Source organism: Triturus cristatus, chromosome 2_2 (assembly GCF_964204655.1).
Source record: "Triturus cristatus chromosome 2_2, aTriCri1.1, whole genome shotgun sequence".
Classification (NCBI taxonomy): Eukaryota; Metazoa; Chordata; class Amphibia; order Caudata; family Salamandridae; genus Triturus; species Triturus cristatus.
The window spans coordinates 684,229,179-684,248,680 of NC_140582.1; positions in this window are offsets into that span (position 1 = coordinate 684,229,179).

Sequence of the window (19,502 nt, forward strand, 5' to 3'; positions counted from 1 at the left end):
CCTGTTCCAGCCCTTGGTACCTAGGCTACTTTTCCCACCATTTCGAGGTCATAAAGAAATTGCTTTGTTTCCTTTGAACATGGCAAGCTACACCATATGATCAATTTTCCATAGTATGCCCAGGAGCGGTCCCACACAAGACTTTCCTTTGCAGCCAGTGAGATCCACCATTGCTGCTTTTCCATGGCAGCTGACTTGCTTCACTTGGTTCCTGTTTCTGCTTCGCTATATTCTACAATGCATGTCATTTATACTGACCCACCGTTGGATGTCCCTTACATTTTTCAAATCGGACTGCTGAATAGCTGCTTCTTCTTTTCCATTTGAGTTTCTCTTGTACTATACGGATCAAGACCATTTCTCGTCTGTCAGTTCTTCAACTGGTATCATGCTTATTTTCTTAACTCCTCCCCTGGTTTTAAATCAAGTAGACCAGATCCACAGTGCTCACAGTCTACACATTCTAACATCATTACTACCTATTCAGTGGGAAAGTTATGTCAGCAGTGGTTGGAACATTCTACACTATTTGCAGTGAAACAACATCTATCTCTTCTGTACAAAGACATGAATCTATCTGATTTTTTGTTAGGTCCAAAATCCCCTCATTCTAAAAGACTCCTATAAGGAGCCTACAATTACATTTAGAAATTATCACGAATTGAAGGCATTCCCATTTTGAATGAGGCCCCATACTGGGACCGTCACGCCAGACTACTTAAAAGTCATAATATGGCAAACGGGCACTGCTCCATCAAAAGTCGTAATCAGGCCCCAAGTCTCTTTTAGATTTTCAATTTTATGCATTTATTGATGTTGTGGTGCTATTATATTTTGCAGTATGCCACATGTTAAAATGTTAAGTCATTTTAGTAAGTCTATGCTTTATAAAATATTAACCATTTTTTCTAGATCAGAATTTAATGTTTGCTACATTACTCATGCAAATCAACTCAAACTGCTCTGAGCTAATAATTGCATTCTGTTACAGGTTGTTACTATTTCATTGTATTTGTCTTTGTTTTTTGTTAAAGGTCCTTTTTCCTGGTGCATCAGTTTTTATAGAGCTCGTAAGCAGTAAATTGTTTTCAGTACCAACTTTTGTGCACTGTTCGCCAAAATTAGAGTACAATTTGTAATTATTTAAAATATCTTGAGACAAACCAAATTTGTAAACTCCTTAAAACAAGTTCCCCAATCCATCCGGGAGACTCTACTAAGCCACATGCAAGTGAGGTTCCCCACTCAGGCTAGGAAAATAGAGAAACACTGCTGCAAGTGGCACGTCCACACCAAAGCCCATGCATTTCTCTGGCCTCAGATGGGAATGTTCCAACATTACATTATAGAACATAAAAATAATAACATACAGACCAGGTATACAAGACATACAAAACATCTAAGCAGGAGGCCCTCCTAGAACGGTGGGCCATATTCTTGGTAGCCCCAGCCTATAAGAATATCCCCAAGCTCTTAAGAATGGCATCTGTACCTCCCCCATAACATACCTGGAGGAATGTGCTCTCACTGATGTCAGCCATTCCAATCGCCACCGCACTGGGTTACACAAATCCACCGGTTGAGGAGGCTTCTGGGCTTCTCCCAGGGCAGCAAGCTGCCAGTCAGGGTGAGAGATCACAGGTTCCACCAGCCTGGACGAAGTCAGCTCTGACTCAGTCCAGTGCCAAGCCCCCTCAGGGTTCGACCCCTCACTTATCAGTTACGACTAGGGGTGGGCGTAATTGCGTAATTGCGTTACACAAATCTCCGCGAAACGGTAAAAAATCTCCGCGAACACGCAGAAATTCCGCGAACACGCGGAATTGCTTGTTCGCGATGCTTTTTTCCTGTTCACAATTGCTGTTTGCGTGCTCGGGGAGAAATATCTCGTGAACACGCATTTTGAGAATGCGAACAAGCAAAAATTTAGCGAAATCGCGGAAAGCAGACTTTTGAGCAATTTTGCGTTCTTCGCGGAACGCGAAATTACGCGAATTCCGAGAATTCCGCGAGCGGAACGGAATTTATCGCCCAGGCCTAGTTACGACCCATCAGGTCCAAGTTGATTAGGGAGCACATACTACTGAACTCCTCCCTGGGTGTCATAAGGTCAGAGGGAGGTTTGTGGCCCTCCTGGAAGGTGATTCAACCAGTGGAGGGGAAGAAAGGAGCTTCAGTCCAGCAAAGTCTGGGGAGCCGTGGTCTACACTCCACCCAAACAGGCCTATGGTACAGAGGAAGCATCAGGGGGTGAGGATGAGGCCAATACATTCCCTAGATGAACACTGTGTAGCACTGAGAGAAGGAGTAAAACTAGGTAGGAGTTAGAGGAAAGGCGAGAGTTAAGGATGGAGCAAGGAGGATAAACAACTCTCCCTCCAACGGAGGGAACAGAAGCTCAGATGCAGTCCCAGCGTAGAGATGAGCTCAGGGATGAGTCTGGAGGAAGTCCCATAACTGAGTCACACACATCACCTGGCCGTCACCATAGTAGAGGGCCTGACCAGGAAATAAGCAGTCAGGAAAGGCTGACAGGGACACAATTGAGACACCAAAGGATCTGCATGGCTTTCTTATGCACGCACAAGGGGAGCTAAAATGAGGATGTCTGTCGCTCCCCCCAAATGCGCTGGTCAGACAGACCAACCCCTTGAGAAATAGTATCGAGAGGAGAGGATGAGGCCTTTGTGTGACCTTTTTTGTCATCTACTGGCCTGTTGGGCTGAAAGGAGGAGGGACGACCAGTATGATCATCCTTGGCCAGAGGAGGGATCCTTCAAACCTGAAGATATGGCCATTGTGGAGGACTGCATTTGGCATGGAGGGGGAGATGTGAAATGAACTACTCCTACATGCAGGAGTGCCTGAAACAACGGAAGTGCTAAGTCAAGGAGAAACCAACAGAGCTGGCCCGAGCCAGGATTTGTCCTCTAATGCAGAAAGGTGCAGCATGTACCATCTACATGCCCTGGGACAGAAGGAAAAGAAGGGCTCAGCAATAAACTGTTCATATTGATGGACAGTGCAGGACAATTGATCTCATGCTTTGAAAAGAACACCAAGGGAATAAACTTTATTTTAGGTGACATTAAAAGTCTGCTCTGCAGCCTCATTGGGGAGCAGACCAACACAGTGTTTTCCAGAGCCTCATCCTCACAGTCATGCTTAACTATGCTGAGCATGACGGGGCTGCATTTAACTCATTCAGACACCAGATCTGGATGGCCCTATGGGAGATATTCCCTGACAGTCCAGACATAGGAGGACTGAATTTCTCAACAGGATGAGAGAATAACGAGAGCAGGAGACACAACAGCCCTGGACAAAGGTCCCGAGGTTGCATACTTTTACAACATCCTCCATAGGGCACTACATACTGAGATCCAGAGCAGATTAGATAATGTAGTAGGGCTAGACACCAAACCTTGATGGGAAATGCAGGCCCATATAGTACACTATTGCTGGGAGAGACAGGGGAAGGACAGTGAGAAGCTGGAGCAGGCCCTGAGAGACCGCCAAACGGGTCCCACATAAGCTGAAAAAGAATGGCCTAGAGGCGGCCATGTTAGTTGCGAACGTCCAGATGGCACCTGTCTCAAGGGCATCTCTGCTTATGATCTGGACTGCAGAGGGTATGCACCCAGTCCTAGTGGCTGAGGTCAGGGAGGCTGGGTACAAACTGGCCTTGTAGAGTGCCACTATTATCACAGAATGGGCCCCATGGCTAGCCGAAGCTGTCCAAAAATGTACCACCATGATAATCAAATAGTACCGGGACAGCCCCCACAGAGCATTCAGCTCAAAAAAACAAACTCAGACAATGCACATGCATCACACAATCAGCTTCAAGGAAATAAAACTGCTCCACCCCACTGGTTGGTTAGTCAAGCACGTGACAATCGCTGCAACAGATGGAGTTTAGTCCAGCAGAGACTGGACCCACAGCCAAGGCAAGGTGGGATGATTTTCTGGTGTAGCAAAGCTTTAGCATAATCACAGGGTACAAACACGCCATAAGCCCCAAAACCATCCCCCCAAATTACCTATCCCCTTCATACCACTTCCAGTCACATTTCCTTGCCAGCCTTCAGGATGGCTATGCTATGTCGACCTGGAGTCCATGCCAGAGTTCACCATCCGGGTGTCCGAAGGGGCCCAGGGTCCCCACTGCTGTTGATCAGCCAGGGAGGAGTTGGTTGACTATGCCCCCAGGAGGACAGTCTGATGAGGGAGCATAGTGGACCTCCAGCTGGAGAATAAAACCAGGCACCAAGGACCTCTTACCCAAGTCCATCTTTGGGCAGGCTATGTTAGTCTCAATCACCTCAGTGTTTACGGCCAAATGGAGGCCCGCCTTTAGTTTCAAAATGAGATGAATTATATGGCATTGGCGTCAGTAGCCAGGCTCCTCAACACGCAGAGGGCAGCAATGGCCATGATAATAGCAATATCCTCAAAAGAAAATCCAGTTCTCACGACACCGGTCTATAGAAGAACCCATTGAATTCATTAGCGTCCCCTCCATCAGGTTGTGCACATAACGCCCAACATGACCCCTGACTCTTGCCGAAAAAACACTGTAAACATTGTTCCAGCCATTTTACTGTAAGTTCCTACGTGGTCCACACATGACCTTCCAATCACCTCCAGTATTCTTTGTTAAAAATAGCAATGCTCAAAACACAGGTAACTACCTACTGGGACCTGCACAAAACAGCCTAGAAACGTTCTTGATCCTTCCAGAAGAAGGACATAACCTAGTAACTCAGCCTAATTAGAGGAAAACCTCATACCACGCCAAGGGATGACCATGTGTCAACAGAAAAATTAGCCTTAAATTCAAACATCCACTTCCCCTCACAATTGCACTCTGCACAAGCAGGTCTCAAGGACACCCCGCCGTGATCAAAACATCATACCTTTAAAGGGAGCAACCCACAGGAAAAAAGTACTGTCTGCACCGGAGCTAGAAGAGGGGGGAACCAAAAATACAAAGAGCATTACAACAGTTTAAAACTCACAATTCCTCCTAAAATCTTAGCACTTCCTTTTCAGTACCCCATTAGCAAATATCTGCTCACAGTTAAACCATTGAGCATATCAGTAAAATGCAAATGCATGTGTTTTCCAGACAACTTTCTAACAATGTGTTTATTCTAAGCTAACCTACCACCTGCAGCTCTTATCCTACATGTCTGTGATCCAACTGAAAGTGCACCAAAACTGCCACGCCTCACCATTCCATCAATCAAAGCTTTCAGAAGGACTTTCTTTCACAAGGCTAATCACTCAAGTAACACAGAATACAAAATTGGAGGGGGTTCAATGCTAGCTTGGACACCCCATGCCAGGGAATCTAGAATAGTGAGATTAATAGATACTGCATGTACTAGACCTACAATGGGGCACCTTCAAATTGATGGATTTCTACTGCCAATGCAGTAACCTTTCCTACACCCAGCATGTCCCTGGATGGCAGGGCCTCTGCACCCTTGTGCAAATACACACCCTAACCCTGGCCATCCCTGGAGAAGATCTGTTTGAGTTGTCTTAACATCCTTTAAAGAAGAACATTTTATGGACAATAGGATATTAGCTTGTGCTATTCAAAAACTGAATCGTCTGCCAGCTGACAATAAGAAGGAGGGAGGTGCCCCGGAGCAGGACTAGCTGCACAGTATCTTTTTGTGGAACAATGGGTGTTCAAACTATTCACATCACTAACGCCAGTTTTCATTGTTGAACGTATGTTATGTGGTTTCATACAAAGTGGGGGTTTCCTACTGTAAAAATGCACTCCTCAAATTAAGTAGCATTCACATAGCTAGGTAAAAGTAACAGACACTACAGACACACACACACTTTTGAATAATATAACTGTCATGACATATGAGGAGGATATAGTAGAATCAACTAGAGAGGAAGTGTTGGAATGGGAAAATCCAATGTCAGTGAATACCATGATATGTGCAGGCCTGACAACGGCAATACCAATAAATGCAATGTCAACATATGTCAGAATCTATCCCCCCCCCAACATTGTTGATACCGGCAGTAACAATGTGAATGTAGGCCATATTCCATGCCCAAATGACAATGTTGTTACCAGCAGAAACAATGTTGATATACGTCATGATCTAGGCATGCACAACATGTCAGTATCATTAAAGACTATATTGATGTATGCTATGGTAAATCTACGCACAATGTTGGAAATTTCCTTTTTTCTCTATCCACTACCACCATCCCTTCATTGTTATCGTTTCTTTATTGTTTCCCTTCTTTCTGGACTGATATTGCAATGGTGTAAAATGTAGGTGTTTATTTCATTCTTGGCCTTAGGCATTGTTCACTTACATTTTTGGTATTCATACTTTTCATGAAGATCGATAAATAAAATAACTGGCGATTAACTGCCATGACTGAAATGAACTAATGTATCTGCCCTGGTCTGTCATTGCAGAATGAGCGCTCACAACAGGTACATAGCCAAGAAGACATTAAAAATGGTAGTGCTGTATTGATTTAGAGGGACCTTGAGGAGATCTAAGTAGAGACGATTTAAGGCACGGGCAAAACGTACAGCTACCCAGGCTGCCCACCTCCCAAGGAACCATCTGGGTAATGAACATTCTCTTTATTGGACCTTTGTCTACTCTGTCTTTTTAACTATCTAAACATCTCTCCCTCTCTGTATGCATCTACCTCTAACTATGTCACTCTTTACCAAGTGTCATCTTAAGGATGTATATGTTCTTTGGCAACACAAATTGCAACTGTTTTTGTGAGACAGCATGTTTGAACGATAACCTATAATTCATCACAGTATGTCACCACGGGGCTTGAACTAACAGTAAAGGGGTGAAGAATGTTGAAGTTGCTCTGAACAGCGGACCACAACATATAGCCCCCCAAATTCTTAAAATGACACTGAAACCAAGAAACTGGAAATCTGACAGGCTGGCACTGAAAACTGACAATGAGAATGTATATATATATATATATATATATATATATATATTATCTACTGGCGGTCGCCAGTAGATAGTTATAGTTAGGACCCTGTTTCCATAGGAAATCCGCAACATTCTATTTGGAATAACTTTGGCGCCGGTCGATGAATCCTCGCGAAATTTTCAAAATAGGTGGGGCGCTACGCTCCGCTCCTACCCTGAAAGTCTCGGGGGGATTCGTCAAGCGGGGGCTGAGAAAAAAGGGGGGTCCCAAAACGCGTTTTTCCCATGCATTTTTCCATAGGACCTTTAGACACAGCTACAGCCCGAACGGCTGAACAGAGTTACTTGAAATTTGGCAGAGAGGTAGTCCTCAGGTCAAGGAAGTGCCTTTTCTAGGTCTGGTGTAAATCTGTTCAGTAGTTCCTGAGAAAATAGCATTTAAATCAATATATATATGTGGGCGGAGCCTAACCACACATCTCATCCTGAGATCTGATTGGCTGTCAGCACTTCATCCAAGAAGTGTTGGCAGCCATCTTGGGACCAATATACATGATAGCACCTCATTAAAAAGCATTGCAGTTAATAGAAGATTTTAAGACTTTAGTTACATTATAAATCATTTGTTGATGGTACCATACTCATTTTAGGAATTGTGGTCTGTTCTAAGGTGATTTCACCATGTGAAAAAGCCTTCTGCTGGGATATCATGATTGAGAGAAAAATATTTTCTCATGCTTTTACCACAGAGGTTTGGAAGGTGATCTATAAGCTAAACTGAGAGCTTATTTTCTGTAAATTCACATTATCTTTCTCAGTCATGTGAGAATGAAGTCTGACATTCTCAGTAAAACATGTACATCCAACAAGGGCAGAGACTGTCAGTTGATTCCTTTGTGTTCTACTGCAGCTTTCCAGAGTGTTCCAAAGAACTACTAGAGCGCTAACCGTCCTACTTATGATAAATGTATGGCACACCTGAAGCCATCTTGCTTGGATTAAAGTGGTAACTCTTAAAACATTTAATTTAAAAAGGAACAAAATGAGGTGGTTCATTTTTCCATAAAAAGTATGATTAGTGCTGCAGAAAGAAAAATTAGGGCACATTTTGAGTGACTTCTCAAATCCTGGCATGCAGACTGAAACATGCACTTTCAATACCAGCAGCAGTTTTCCCTGGTGAGCAGTAGCTTTACTACAGTGATCTAATGAGCAAAAAGAGTGCTAACATTCTGATTTTATGGCAAATGTGTGACACATTTGAATGCCTTCTTGATGGAATCAAAGTAAAAAACTGAAAGTATTTCCTACTGAGGAGACTGCAGTAAATGAGGAAATTAGGAAACTTCATAACAAATAAGTCTCCCAAGATGGCCACCAGAGACAAAAGAGCCCAAATGTAGCCCAAATATCACCCAGATGTAGCCCAAGTGTAGCCCAATGACAGAATGTCCAAGAATGTTCTTAAAAACAACTAGAGCACTTACTGTCTTCATTATGACAAAAGTATGGCACACCTGAAGCCATCTTGATTGGAATAAACTGGTAACACTTAAAACATTTAATTTAAAAAGGAACACAATGAGGGGGTTCATTTTGCCATAGAAATTATGATTAATGCTGAAGAAAGAAAATGAGGGCACATTTTGAGTGACTTCTCAAATCCTCTTCTATTTCATTAAAAAATTCTGACATGCAGACTGAAACATGCACTTTTAATACCAGGAGCAGACTTCCATGGTGAACAGTAGTTTTACTACAGTGATCTAATGAGCAACTAGAGTGCTAACATTCAGAATTCATGGCAAATGTGTGACATATCTGAATACCTTCATGATGGAATCAAAGTAAAAAACTGAAAGCATTTCTTACTGAGGAGACTGCAGTACATGAGGAAATTAGGAAACTTCATAACAAATAAATCTCCCAAGATGGCCACCGGAGACAAAAGAGCCCAAATGTAGCCCAAAATCACCCAGATATAGCCCAAATATAGCCCAATGACAGAAGTGTGCAAAACACTTATTATTTTGTGTTTTTGCAGTGTTATATAGTGCAGACTTGTCAGGTATTGGAGTGCTTTACATGAGCATTGGTTACATCACACAAGAACAAATTCATTTTGGTTGTAGACATGGGGAGACTAAGTGATTTGACCAGAATCACAGAATGTCGAGCTGAAGCAGAAACTTCAACCTGGTTCCCCAGTTGCAAAGTCTGCAGTTCTGGAAGTAACACCACATCCTCTCCCCTAAGTGCAACATTTAATCAAGTTGTCAACTAGATAAAAAAACATAAAGATAACAAATAATTTAAAAGTGCTTTGTCGCTATTTGAAAACTCAGAAAATATGTCCTTATTTTAGTCTTTTAGAGCACTAACCATAATTTTGATGCCAATAAGACCCTCTCATATATGTAATTTCTAAAGGAATGCTCTAGGTATTACAGTTTTGATTACATCAAGATGATGTCAGGCGTTCCACACTTTTGTAATAAATATAGAATGTTAGCAATCTAGTTGTTCATTAGGATACTGTTGAGAGGCAGAGGCCAGGGGCACGGACTCTGAAAATTGAAGGCAGGTAGGAGGGTGCAAAGGCAACAATTTAACCACACTGAGCAGGCAGGAAGGGCCGTGGAAGCACAACAGACTATGGAGGGTAGAGGAAAGGGGGGCAGGGGCAACAAACCAACAATACAGGACTTGCAAGAGAGGCTGTTGGAGGGAAGATCTATTACGGGTCAAGGAAGCTAGGGGCGGTCCCCAGAGCCCCGGGAGCCACCACAGAACTGAGCAGGAGAGTGAGTCAGGGACAAAAGGGGCACCTTAATTTGAGCCGGGGTGCCTAGGAACGCTTGCTCCAAAAATGAAGAAAACAGACATATGAGACATGGAATTGGAGGCAGAATACAATGGCAGTTTAATGAGAATATGCAACTTCAAAGAAACCGCAGAATAGAGACATAAAGTACAAAATACAGAATCCAGATAATCATACAGCTGTCATAATATTCTCTGTATCTCAATTAATGGACTGACAGAGAGAGAGAGAAAACACATCTATAAATGCATCATGAGAAACAAGTTACACCAAGGAAAATGTTACCTAGGGACACTCACATTTACTCTTAGAGCAAGCATTCCTGCAATTACAATACAACATCTTTTAAATGCAAAAGTAAAGAGAACAATGGTTAAACATAACATGACATTTCATATAGGTAAAATAGAATAAGATACTTCAAGCAAAGCAGAGCAAGACATTTTAAGCAAAGGAAGACAAGAGCTCCCAGTTCTTGGGGAAAACCTGCACAGCCTGTTAACCTACATACAGACGGCGAGGTTGTCCGTCGATATCTGTGGGTGCTCCCTTTTTATATCATTTTGTGGGCTCCTTTGCACGCTACATCTACCTACGTATGCTACCCAAAAGCTTCGTCTGCAGATTTTACCAGACATTTCGTCATTTACCCACTTAATGCTGACAATGGACTGGGTGAAAAGGTCAGTCTCTCAGGCCAATCGCTTATCGTAAGTTCCATAGAGCAAGCAGAAAATAATGGGTATTGTACAGGAATTCAATATATTCATGTATAAAATCTCCTCAGTTCTCCTAACTTGACGCTCTGCGGTTGCCACTTCCTTAAAAGCGGGAAACCTGCCCAGGAAGCAAGTACCAGTCCAGGATGCAGCCTACTGTATGTCGACAGCTTCAGGGGGATGTTGAACTTTGATACCGAGCACGGAGCACTCGGGTAGGGTGGGGGCTACTAGTTTGGAGCAGAAGGCCTCGCAGACCTGCCTTCAGACTGCTATACACTAAAATTGCAGAGCTATGGTCAATTTAACAAAGAGGCCTACATATTGAACAGAAGGGCCTACACAGGGGTTTTATGCTGGCTGAGTGGTAAGGATGTCTCAGGATAATTATATAGCAACACAGGACCCGCTGGTCAATTTAATACGGCCTACAAATGCGGCTGGCAGGGCAAGGACAAGGGTCTCATACTTCAGGTGTGGACAGAACGGGCCAGGGGCCCCCTGTGATACAAAATCTACCCTCCTTCAAGGCTGTGGCAATGTAATAGACCATTGTGGGCAGAAGGAAGAGGCAATGGTAGTACAACCATACATGCCAACAGACCCGATTCAGCCAGGAAACGTCCAATGTTTTTAAGCTCAAATGGGCTTTATTTGATCTGTCTCCTGTCTACAATATCCTCTTTTTCAATGTAACTCAAAGGGGAAAATCAATACCCCAGTTTTTTTTCAAAATCTCCCTCTTACCAAGTTCAAAATGTTCGCAAGTATGGTACATTGGATCATGGAAGGAAATGGGATAGGGACATGGACTTGGATAACAGAGGACAGGAGAGACATGGAGAGGTGCACCAAACTGACCCTGCAGGGCAGGCATCAGGGTTTGCAGCAGCACAATACACCACACAGGGCATGCAGGACGGGAGTGCAGCACAACAATCCATAGAAAGCAAGAGGGAGGGGACAGGACCATGCACATGGACAACAGAGAACAGAGGGGCAAGAGGCAATGGTAGCTAGCTGACCATAATGGACAGACAGGAGAGAAGGCTGCAGCATAACAGACCATAAAGGGCAGGAGGGACGGATCAGGGGCATTACAATGGAACAGACAAGCCAGGAGGGAGGGAGTAGGGGTCTGCACATGTAAACAGAGGGCTGGGGGCAAGGGGGCAGGGCAGGAGCAGCAAGATGGCCATGGAGGTCAGGCAGGATGGGCACTAGAAGCAAGACACAACATGAAGAGCAACAGTGAGACTGTGATGGCATACACACAGACCATGGAGGGAAGGTGGGAGGGGGTCAGGGGCAGCTAACTGACCACACAGGGAAGGTGGGAGGGGCCATGGCAGCACAGAAGACCATGCATGGCAAGTGGGAGGGTTAGTGGCAGCACAATGGCTATGATGGGCAAGAAGGAGGGTGCAGGGGCATGCACAAAGGACGATGGAGGATAGAAGGGAGGGTCAGGACCTGTGCACAGACAAGAAAGTTCAGGGGAAGGGGCCTCACAACAGACCACACGGGGCAGGCAGGAGGAGCAGTTGCAGCACAACAGACCAGGGAGGGCAGAAGGGTGTGGCAGTACAATGGACCATGTAGGACAGGAGGAAGAGGATAGAGGCATGGCATGTGGACAGCCGGGTGGAGGTGGCAGGGACAGGTTACAGTCATCTGACAATGCTAGGCAGGTGGGAGGGGAGTGGCAGCTCAACAGAACACTCAGAGTAGATAGGAGTGGCAGGTCCATGGGACATGGTGGGCAAAAAGGATGGAGCAGGGGCATGCACAAAGACATCGGAGGGCAGGGGGAAGGAGAATAGGGGCAGCAAGCTAAGCACAGAGTTTAAGCAGGAGGTCAATGATGGGGCATAGAATTGGGCAATGGAGGGCAGGAGGAGTGGACTGGTACATCATACTAAATTGAGGGCAGTGGCAGCACATCAGACCATGCATGGCAGGAGGGAGGAGGCTAGTCCATGGATTCACACAACAGAGGATAGGGAGGAGGGGGATGGGGCAGCAAGCTAACTGTTCAGATAAGGCGGGTATTAGAAACTTTATTGTTTTTAAAACATTTTGTCTGTGCAAACTACTTAAAATATGAACAAGTATGCAGCATAATCTCACTTTTATTCAGGAAGAAGAAGACGTTAGTGACTGTGACTCCGGGCTCACTTGGCAAAAACACCCCCTGACCCTCCACCCCCTATCGCAAAATGTAATGCCCGTGAAAAGGGTAGGTGAACACAGTGTTATATAGAACATAGTCCTGAGAGCACGATTGAAAATGAAAACTAGATATAGTGTATGGTATAAACTATGCACCAAAAAGTGTGATATAAGATGAACCAGGCGTGAAATATAATATGCAATACATTGTGCGCAATGACAGATTCATTGGAGAGCGCGAGATAGCACAGGCACTAGCGCGTGCTATGCGATATGCGCCTTGGAGTGTAATATGCACAGGGCAGTGTTGTGTAACCTAACTAGTCTCTAAAGTTGTAATATAAAATATGTGCTGGGGAGTGTAACGTTGCATATGCACTGTGACAAAGATATGGATCCCAAATTGTAATATGTATGGCATAGCACTGTGCGTTATAACATAGGCATCGAGGAAGGCACGTTAGATGGGGCAATATAACCCGTGCGAAGACAAGTGTGGCATGACATTTTCACGGGGTGGTGTTACAGTGCACATGGGCTAGAGAGTGTCATAGCATATGCACTAGCTAGTGGAATACAATACAGAGGTGTGTGGCACTCGGCAGGCAATGGTGGGTGTAACACAGCATTGGGCTCTGTCAGGAGCGCGCTGTGACTCGCAAGTGATGTTCGTCCCCTTTCCAGAGAGTAAAATAAAAAGTATTACACATCCGGCAGTGGATGTGTGTTTTATTAACTGTGAGGGGGGTTTCTTGCATAGTTTTGGTCGAATTTTTGTCGAATCCCCTTTGAATGGCTTGGTGTGCATGTGTATTAAATGTGCCCGTCAATAGCTACCCATGTTTGTATAAATAAACGACAAGGGTGTCTACCGGGATTAGGCACGGTAGAGCATCAGACATGTCAGAGCTTCACTAGTGGTGTAAATACATTCCACGTGGATTAATTGCATGCATAGTCGCCTTTTAATGAATATCACGCAAATCGTCATGGTGATAGGTACGTACGGTTTGTCCAGCATGTCCTAGGTGTGTCTATAAATATATATTTTTTTAAAATAATAAAAAACAGTGGCCGGCCCTGGGGATTGGGGTCAAAAAAATATAATTAGGAGACAGGCCCTGGGGGATGGGGTCATCAGGGCCAATACATTAGAATAAGAAGGGGAACCACACAGCCCCCCTTCTTAAAAAAATAAAATAAATAAAAGACTGGCATCGTGCCGGAGGCCATGCCCCCTCCATGCAGCACTCTGCAAACGCGCCCCCAACAGGCATCTCCAGTATGCGCCAGGGAGCTGCGCTGCAGACAGGTGTTCTGAGGCCAAGCCCCTTTTTACACCTCTCTGCAACGCAGCTCTGTGGCGCTTACTGGAGGTACCTAGTGGTCTAGTGTGACCCTAGGGACCCTTAGGATTCAAGGGGACTTAATCTCTCAACTTAGAACAGCCACAGGGCGCGTTTACACAGTGGTGAAGGGAGGGGACGGGGCCTGAGGTGACGTGTGCAAACACGCACCATGGCACGTTTTAAATTGGGGATATAATTTCCCTTCAATACTGAGGGCCCCTGGGGGCTAACTAGCCCACCAAGTGCTTCCAGTAAGCGCCACTGAGCTGCATTGCAGAGAGGTGGTCCAGGCCGTGCCACTTTTTACACCTCTCTGCAACGCAGCTCTGTGGCACTTACTGGAGGTACCTAGTGGGCTAGTTGGACCCTAGGGACCCTCAGGACTCAAATGAACTTAATCTCCCAACTAAAAACGGACACAGGGCGTGTTTACACAATGGTGAAAGGAGGGGACGGGGCCTGAGTTAACGTGTGCAAAAACGCCCTGTGGCCTGTTTTAAGAGGTAGTTTTAATCCCCATGCCCTATTATATACTAGGGGCTTATAGAGGAGGTAAGGCTAATCACAGGCGGACCCCAACGCATAATGTCCCCTAGTGTATGTAGGTGTTTTCACTGTATTCTAAGTGTCTTTTAACATAGCACTGGCTCTAGGACTGGTTAGTCAGACTCAGTTACCACCAGTATCCGTCTGAAAAAGTTGAGGGTACAGGATGATTTTGCAACAAGGCTTCTTTCTGCTCTTCTTTTTGTTCTTTCTGCACGTTATCCTTCTTCCTGCACTTATCATCGTATTTGAGGACTTCTGTTGCTTCTTTCTGCACTTCTTTTGTTTCTTTCTGTGCATTTTTTCTTCTTTCTTCACATGTCCTATCTCTGTAGGCATAGTTAGAAATTAGCATTTAAAAAACCTTTGAAATTAACAGAAAAAACCATAGGTTTCAGGCACGTTATAGTTAGGAATTAGCATTTAAAAAACCTCAGAAATTCACTGAAAAAACCATAGGTTTCAGGGGTGTTATAGTTAGCTGGACTTTTCACTTGTACAAAACCATTGAAATTCCCCCGTTATAGTTAGTTCAGCTAACTATAACTCGCGCGCCCGCAATGCACTGCTGATGACGTCACATATTACATCACTCATGACATGGTCAGTGACATCACTCATGACATCACTGATGACATCTCAAATGACATCACTGATGACATCACTGATGACATCATCCTTGTGATAGAGTGGCAGACCTCCTCTCACCCTAATATAACCTTTGATACACACATTCAAAAATAGAGACTAAAATTTTCAAAACAATGGACATACCAATACCAGTTACAACAACCTCTTCAGTAATTCTAAGATCCACATACACATCCACTCATTCACCAACAGTCCAATACAGTCACTCATACATGTACTCACTCATCATATGTACTCATACACCTATACATCCTGTTACACAATGCCACTCATCCATAGAGTTACTCACACACATAGTCACTCATGCTAATAAAGAATCAAACATACATTTACTTGCATATACAGTTATACACACACCACCACACTTACTTCTACGGAAACTTACACATACTTAGTCTTTTAAACAATCACTTATAGAAACACATACTTATTCATACAGGAACTCTTTCAATCTCTCACTCTCACATATACTCACATATATACACCAATAGTCACATATACTAGTTTAAAACATATGTAGTTACTTTTAAAGACACTATTGAGACAGTCATTCACTCACTAACACACCCATACACACACTCATCCACCCATACAGTCCTGCACACATACTGTGTTCAACACATACAAACAGTGAGTCACTCATTCATGCACCTATGCACTACATAATACCCCCACCGAACCATGCAGACACTCAGACTGATACTCAAAAAACCAACTAATAACCTATATAGACACCCATGTAGCTACTCACCAACCCATGCAGCCACTTATACACAAAGTGAGAGACTGATACAGATATTTACATATTTAAACATTACTCACTAAGCCATGTATTCACTATGATACACTTAATCAGTCAGTTACACAATCGATTTTTAAAAAACAAATCATCCATTTAGACACTTATATACCCATTTATTCTTCCATCGACCTTGAGATATGCATATATAAAACATATTTAATTTTCAGAATAACACACATTCACTGGATGATGTCATCAGTGATGTCATCAGTGATGTCATTTGAGATGTCATCAGTGATGTCATGAGTGATGTCTCTGACCATGTCATGAGTGATGTAATATGTGACGTCATCAGCAGTGCATTGCGGGCGCGCGAGTTATAGTTAGCTGAACTAACTATAACGGGGGAATTTCAATGGTTTTGTACAAGTGAAAAGTCCAGCTAACTATAACACCCCTGAAACCTATGGTTTTTTCAGTGAATATATATATATATATATATATATATATACTACCACAAAAGTTGCAGGTCAGGCGCGTTCCTCCAGACCGAGAGGGCGTGTCACTTGGCCAGCACCTGCAAGCTGGCAAAAACACAACGTCCAGCCTCCCTTTTACTCAAAAAAGAGTGTGACACAGCTCCGGGGGAAAAACAGCGGCTTTAATGATTTTCAATTTTCAGCGCTGGTAGTGCAATGTCCCTGAAACGCTGGGCAGACGCGTTTCAGCCTTTGATGGCCTCATCAGTGCCCGTTTCAGCTGCCTCGCTGTTCCTGGGGGTTCTTTATGTCGATGTAGAAGACTGTGGCCACTCCTACTCACGTGGTCACTTGCCCCTCCTTTGCCTCACAGGTGTAAGGCACCTCGCTCTGCCTGCAACACCAATGCGTGCTCGGCAACTGAGTCCTCCCGTTGGGACCTCTGCAGTGAGAGGGTTACCAAAGCAGCAAGTGATGCCTCCAAACGTTGTTGGACAGTAGTCCCACGCCACAGTAGCCGGATTGCAGGTAAGTCCGTTCTTTGTCCCCCTTCTCAGGCAAACGCAATTTGCCTCCTCTCTCCCCTTGTGTCAAATGCCTCCAAATGGGAATCACACACCGGGGGGGGTACGCGCTGTATCAAATACTACCACAAAAGTTGCAGGTCAGGCGCGTTCTTCCAGACCGAGAGGGCGTGTCACTTGGCCAGCACCTGCAAGCTGGCAAAAACACAACGTCCAGCCTCCCTTTTACTCAAAAAAGAGTGTGACACAGCTCCGGGGGAAAAACAGCGGCTTTAATGATTTTCAATTTTCAGCGCTGGTAGTGCAATGTCCCTGAAACGCTGGGCAGACGCGTTTCAGCCTTTGATGGCCTCATCAGTGCCCGTTTCAGCTGCCTCGCTGTTCCTGGGGGTTCTTTATGTCGATGTATATATATATTAACTTAAAAAACCATAGGTTTCACAAATGTTATAGTTAGCTGTACATTTCACTCGTAAAAAACCAATGAAATTCCACGTTATAGTTAGATCAGGTAACTATAACTTGCGCACCCACAATAAACTGCTGATGACGTCACATATTACATCACTCATGACATGGTCAGTGACATCACTCATCACATCAATGATGACATCTGAAATGACACATTGTGGATTGCGGTCGCGCAAGTTATAGTTACCTGATCTAACTATAACGTGGAATTTCATTGGTTTTTTACGAGTGAAATGTACAGCTAACTATAATATGTGTGAAACCTATGGTTTTTTAAGTGAATTTGCAAGGTTTTTTAAATGCTAATTCCTAACTATAACGTGTGTGAAACCTATGGTTTTTTCAGTGAATTTGTACGGTTTTTTAAATACTAAGTTATGTATTTATTTTTTATTTTTTTTTCTGGTTTTTCACCATGCGCACACCCTGCGCGCCTCGCCTTTTTTTACACAGTATAAATTTTTTTTTCCCTTGCGGGTCCTTCAATTGATTTAATAAATGTGAATATTATTTCGTTTTTAATTTTTTTTATTTTTTTTTGCCGTACCGTCCGCGCACTCCGCGTTTTTAAAAAAAAAATATTAAATGTATTTTTCGTACTTTTTGGTCCTTCGTGGACCCCCTGACAAACGCTAGGGGGTCTGCAACTCTCTCCGTTGCCCCCTTTTCACGTTATCCACCTTTGTTTTTCAGTGCGAGAGACAGAAAATGGCGGCCGACACTTTCTGATTTCGACCGATTCGAATGTTTACAGTCATGTAACCACCAATCAGAATTGAGCTCGCGCACGGCACCGTACGCGTACGGTAAGCTTACCGTAAGCGCACGGAGAGCGCCTATAGATATATATATTGATTTAAATGCTATTTTCTCAGGACCTACTGAACAGATTTACACCAGACCTGCAAAAGGCACATCTCTGACCTGAGGACTACCTCTCTGCCAAATTTCAAGTAATTCTGCTCAGCCGTTCGGGCTGTAGCTCGGACTAAAGGTCCTATGGGAAAATGCATGGGGAAAACGCGTTTTGGGACCCCCTTTTTTCTCAGCCCCTGCTTGACGAATCCCCCCGAGACTTTCAGGGTAGGAGCGGAGCGCCCCACCTATTTTGAAAATTTCGCGAGGATTCGTCAACCGGCGCCAAAGTTATTCCAAATAGAATGTTGCGGATTTCCTATGGAAACACGGTCCTAACTATAACTATCTACTGGCGACCGCCAGTAGATAATATATATATATATATATATATATATATATATATATATATATATATATATATATATATATATATATTATCTACTGGCGGTCGCTAGTTATAGTTACAACCTAGTTTCCATAGGAAATCTCAAAATTCTATTGTGAATAACATAGGCGCCGGTTGACGAATCCTCACAAAATTTTCAAAACTAATGGGGCGCTCCGTTCACCTCCTACCCTGAAAGTCTCGGGGTGATTCGTCAAGCGGGCGCCAAGAAAAAGGGGGGGTCCCAAAACGCGTTTTCCCCATGCATTTTTCCATAGGACCTTTAGACGCAGCTACAGCCCGAATGGCTGAACAGAATTACGTGGAATTTGGCAGAGAGGTAGCCATAAGGTCAAGGAAGTGCCTTTTGCAGGTCTGGTGTAAATCCGTTCACTAGTTCCTGTGAAAATCAAAAGTAAAATCATATACATATCTGGGCGGAGCCTAACCACACATCTCATTGTGAGATCTGATTGGCTGTCAGCACTTCATCCAAGAAGTGTTGGCAGCCATCTTGGGACCAATATACATGATAACACCTCATTAAAAAGCATTGCAGTTAATAGAAGGTTTTAAGACTTTAGTTACATTATAAATCATTTGTTGATGGTACCATACTCATTTTAAGAATTGTGGTATGTTCTAAGGTGATTTTACCATGTGAAAAAGCCTTCTGCGGGGATATCATGAATCATGTTTGAGAGAAAACTATTTTCACATGCTTTTCCCACAGAGGTTTGGAAGGTGATCTATAAGCTAAACTGAGAGCATATTTTCTCTAAATTCACATTATCTTTCTCAGTCATGTGAGAATGAAGTCTGACAT